This window comes from Entelurus aequoreus, linkage group LG26 (genome assembly GCF_033978785.1).
Source record: "Entelurus aequoreus isolate RoL-2023_Sb linkage group LG26, RoL_Eaeq_v1.1, whole genome shotgun sequence".
Taxonomy (NCBI): domain Eukaryota; kingdom Metazoa; phylum Chordata; class Actinopteri; order Syngnathiformes; family Syngnathidae; genus Entelurus; species Entelurus aequoreus.
In genome coordinates, this window is record NC_084756.1 from 23,441,772 (window position 1) to 23,447,270 (window position 5,499).

The window sequence follows — 5,499 nt, forward strand, 5'->3', positions numbered from 1 at the left end:
CCGGAGAATTGTAGCAAGCTACACGGCAAAAGAAGCTTGCTACATCAAAGCTACATTTAACAGCATGTATATCTATGGACCCACATGTATAATATCAATGTTAATGAAACTAAGAGTGTACAAATGGACCCAATAAGTGTTCATTACTATTAACTATCTGTCATTTAGCTGGGCACACCCTACAACTATCTTTAAGGGTCCCCACACCCCACGTATGTATGTATTTAGTTTGCCTTTTCTTTGGCCCACCCCTATAATGTTATTTATTTTCTCTACCTATTGTAAAAAATAGCATCTATTTATATCTCGACAAACAAAACAATGACTTGTGTGATGTTTGGGAACAGTTGGTAAAGGTAATCATTCGCAGCTGAGGGGAAACAGCACTCAGGGAGACAAGCAGGAAACTGAACAAAAAATAAGAGCGCTGACAGGAAATAAAACACACAGAGGAAAAAACTAAACATAACCAAACTGTCAGTGACAAGCCTGACAAATGTGTGTTCCTAAATTTGTATTGGACGTCTTAGATGAAGACAGCAGTTATGATTTTAGTTTACAGAGTAAATTTTGAATTGAATTGAAGTATTTATTTCAAACCTGCACAGTACAAAAACACACATTTTAAAAAAATTTGTTTTTTACATTTTGGCAGAGACATTTATGCAAGGCTTGAAAAGGGGTTGGATGAAGCAGATGCTTATAATATCCCAACCCCTCTCACTCATTCCACATTTAACATGAACAATATAATACAAGAACAATACTATACAAACAAAAACAAGAAAAGCTCCTGTACACTAACAATACAATAGTACCACTGTTACTATGAGACAAGACAAGACGAGACAAAACACACACACACACACACACATACATGCACACACAGGCCCAAACACTCCCTGACCATACACCTCTCTCCCATCGCTGTGTGCTGAGGGCATCACTCTCTTTCCTCCTCGTACTTCTTCAGTACTTCTTTTTTAAACAGTGTTTTAAATTGAATCATGTGAAAAAAGGTTTTTAACTCGTACCCTAAGTTGTTCCACAGACTGACTCCACGCACTGAAATGCACATTGATTTTAAAGTTGTTCCTAATTCAGGCAAATATAATTTGTTGTTGTGTTGTGGGCAGCACGGTGGAAGAGGGGTTAGTGCATCTGCCTCACAATACGAAGGTCCTGAGTAGTCCTGAGTTCAATCCCGGGCTCTGGATCTTTCTGTGTGGAGTTTGCATGTTCTCCTCGTGACTGTGTGGGTTCCCTCCGGGTACTCCGGCTTCCTCCCACCTCCAAAGACATGCACCTGGGGATAGGTTGATTGGCAACACTAAATTGGCCCTAGAGTGTGAATGTGAGTGTGAATGTTGTCTGTCTATCTGTGTTGGCCCTGTGATGAGGTGGCGACTTGTCCAGGGTGTACCCCGCCTTCCGCCCGATTGTAGCTGAGATAGGCTCCAGCGACCCCCCGCGACCCTAAAAGGGACAAGCGGTAGAAAATGGATGGATGGATGGATAATTTTTTGATTCGTCTTAGACTGTAACTTTGGTGAGCATCTCTATCCTGGAATAGGTTCCGTATATTGGATGGTAGAGAGTTTTGGGATGCCCTAAACATAATTTGAGCAGTTTTAAAGTTGATCACATCGTGCAGTTTAAGTTGCTTTAACTCCATGAATAGTGGATTTGAATGATATCTGTAGTGAACATTGGACACAATCCTAACGGCCTTTTTCTGCAGAGTGACTAGGGATGATGTTTGATAAGAAATTATTGAGTTCGAGCCCATTATCGAATCCTCTTATCGAACCGATTCCTTATCGATTCTCTTATCGAATCCAGATAGGTTGTTGTATATGGAAAAAAACACAATATTTGGTTTAACAAAAGCTCACTTTTATTTTATAAGAAAAAAATAAATAAAAATAAAAAAATAAATATTGACTGTTACCCCCCCAAAAAAATAAAATAAATAAATATTGACCGTTGTTACCCAAAGTATATTAAGTGGGATTTTTCAGAAAAACAAATATATACAGTAACACAAAAACGACCTGTCTCTGTGATCACTATAGGTGAATAGCCATGCCTTGAGGCGTTTTTTCCGGTCCATTATTTTTGCTGCTTGTGTGACATCACAGGAAATGATGTAGCTCAGTCTAATGACTGAGCTACCTGAGCTACGTCACAGGAAATGACGTAGCTCAGTCTAATGACTGAGCTACGTCATTTCCTGTGATGTCCCACAGGGCATTTCTTGTGGGACGGGATTCGGATTTGAAAAAAGAACCAACTCTTTTTCTTTACTATAGTGGCCTGAATAACGGGAACCGGTTCTCAAAAAGGGATTCGAGTCCATGGAATCGGTTCTTTTCTTATCGAACGGTTCTTTTCTTATCGAACAACCGGGAGAACCGGTTTCAGACATCATCCCTAAGAGTGACTAAAGGCTGTAGATGGGATTTATAACAATTTCCCCAGACTTCAACACAATAGTTTAAATACGACATAATAAATGAATGATACAATAACAGCAGAGCATTGGTGTTAAATAAATGACATGATCTCCTCATCATTCCAACACATTTAGCAACTTTTGTCCTCAGGTAATTTATATGAGGCTTCCATGAGGTATTTTCCTCTATTACCACTCCTAAGAATGAATTTTGTTGAACATATTCTATTGGTGTATCATCAATAACAATCCTGATGGGTATATTACTTTTGCGATTTCTAAAGAGCATGATTTTGGTCTTCTTTAAATTCAGAGACAATTAGTTGGTATTAAACCAAGTTTTTAACTTTATCATCTCCTCGGTTACAGAGGCCAGAAGTTGCTTCATGTCATCACCTGCACATGTAATGGTTGTATCGTCAGCAAAGAGGATGAACTTCAGCAGTGTTGATACTTTACATATTTCGTTTATATACATTATAAATAGTGTGGGTCCCAGTATCAACCCCTGGGGGACTCCACAGGTTATGTTCATGAGTGTAGATTGATGTTGGTCGATCTGAACAATCTGCTGTCTCATTCAAGTAGCTCTTCAGCCATTTCCCTGCCACTCCCTTATGCCATAGTTTTCCAGTTTATTTACCAAAATCAGGCTGTCAATGGTATCGAAAGCCTTTTGCTGGTCAATAAAAATTCCTATAACAAATTTGTTCTTCTCGATACCATTAGTAATGTTCTCTATTAAATCACTTAAAGCTAATGAAGTTGACCTATTTTGTCGGAACCCATATTGACAATCAGATAATAATGTGTGCTTTTCAATGAAGCCAAGAAGTCTATTATCAAATAATTTTTCCAATATTTTTGACAACTGTGGCAGAAGGGAGACGGGACGGTAATTTGTGAAGTGGTGTTTGTCTCCAGATTTGAAGATGGGGATGACTTTTGAGAGTTTCATTTGTGAAGGAAATTGTCCAAGTTGAAAAGATAAATTGCAGATGTGTGTGAATGGTTTGATGATTTCTTCCGCTACGTTCCGGACCGTCCTCATGTCGAGGTCATAAATGTCACGTGATGTTTTGTTCTTGCTTTTCTGAATAATCTGTAATACTTCCTTTTCGACAGTCGGAGTAAGGAACATCGAATAAGGATTTTTTTCAATAAATTCCATGGGCTGTTCATCATTAATTGGGATTTTTTTTGCCAGCTCAGACCCAATATTAACAAAAAACATATTGAAGCCGTCAGCAATCATCTTCTTGTCACTTATGATTTGGTTGTTCTCAACAAAAAACTCCGGATAACAAGGACTGTTTGAACCATGCCCAATAATTGTATTTAATACCTTCCAAATTCCCTTTATATCATTTTTCTTTTGGATTAATAGTTTGGTGGTGTATTCTTTTCTGCTTGCTCTTAATATGCTGGTTAATTTATTTTTATATGTTTTGTACTTTTGTTCTGTTTCTATGGTTTGATGCCTAAAAAAAGTCCTATATAAATAATTTTTCTTTTTGCAAGCGTTCGCAAGCCCTTTGGGTATCCATGGAGCTTTTGTGGAGTTAGTTATAGTGCATTTTTTGATGGGGCAGTGTGTATCATAAAGTGAGAAAAAAATGTCTTGAAATAAATTATAAGGTGCATTTATATCTGACGTTTGAAAAACAGAATCCCAGTTTTGTTTCGCTAAATCATTTTTAAGTGCTGTTAATGATCGTTCTGTTGTGGCTCTTCGATATTAGTCACTATTTACAGGTTTGGATGTTTTGCAGTTAATATTGTAGACTAACAAGCCTCCAGTTACAGTCTGATCTACAATGTTACAAAATATGTTGTCAATAAGTGTGGTGCTGTGTGTTGTGATTCTCGTGGGTTGTGTGATCAGTGGGAATAAGCCCATGGAGAACATGGTGTCAATAAATTCTGCTGTGTGTTTGTGTTTATTAGGATTCAAAAGGTTGATATTAAAGTCACCACATACTATATATTTTTTGTTTCTCTTAAATAATTTTTCCTTCCATTCATTAAATATTTTCAAGTCGGATCCTGGTGTCCTATAAACGCAGCTTACAATAATGTGTTTCCTATTTGAAAATGATCATTCCACAGTGACGCATTCGAAGAGTTCGTCAACAGCTAAACACATATCATTGACAATACTACAGCTGATATTTTTGTCCACATACAGAGCCACACCTCCTCCTCTCCAATTTTAAGGTTGTGCAAAACATTTCATACCCATTTAATTCAAACTCATTACTTGTATTCTCATTCATCCATGTCTCTGAAACACCTATAATATTAAATGGAGATTTGAATTGATTCAAATAGTCCTGGATATGATTAAAATGAGAGTATAGACTCTAGAGATATGTTATTATCTTGCATAAATGTTTTATCAAATGTGACGTCAGTATAATATAAACAATCATTTTTGGTATTTTGAGGAGCATTTCTATTTGGTTCCATTTCGCTCATAAATCTTTGTGATTTGTAGTTGATGTGGTCTGAGAAACTGATCGATTCCAAATTGTGAGAGTTTATCAAGTCTTCATTCTCCTCTATTTCAGAGGAAAATTCACTATCAGAACTATGCATATAGAGTTATTTCAGAAACATGAAAAGAAGAAGAGGGTGTGTGATCATGGTCAGATAAATCATTCCTCTGTTCATGAAACATGAACAAGAGAAGAGGGCATCTGGTCAAGGACTGTGGGCCACAGACACACAATACAAACATGCACACAACAACTGGACCATTCAAGCAAACACATAAACAATCTCTCATCCACACACACAGAAACATACACTCACACACTGCAGGCAATAAAATAAACATCAAAAAACAAAAAGCTTCTAAATATCCGATCGCAAAAGTAAAAAACTAAAGAAGTAATATTAACAAATATATATATATATATATAGCCTTGTAAAACTCCACTGAACTACTCGTTAAAAAAGTAGCTAAGCTACCACCAAGCTACTGGAAAAGGTAGGTAAGCTACAAAGCTTAGCTCCATGTAGCTTATTATTGCCCATCACTG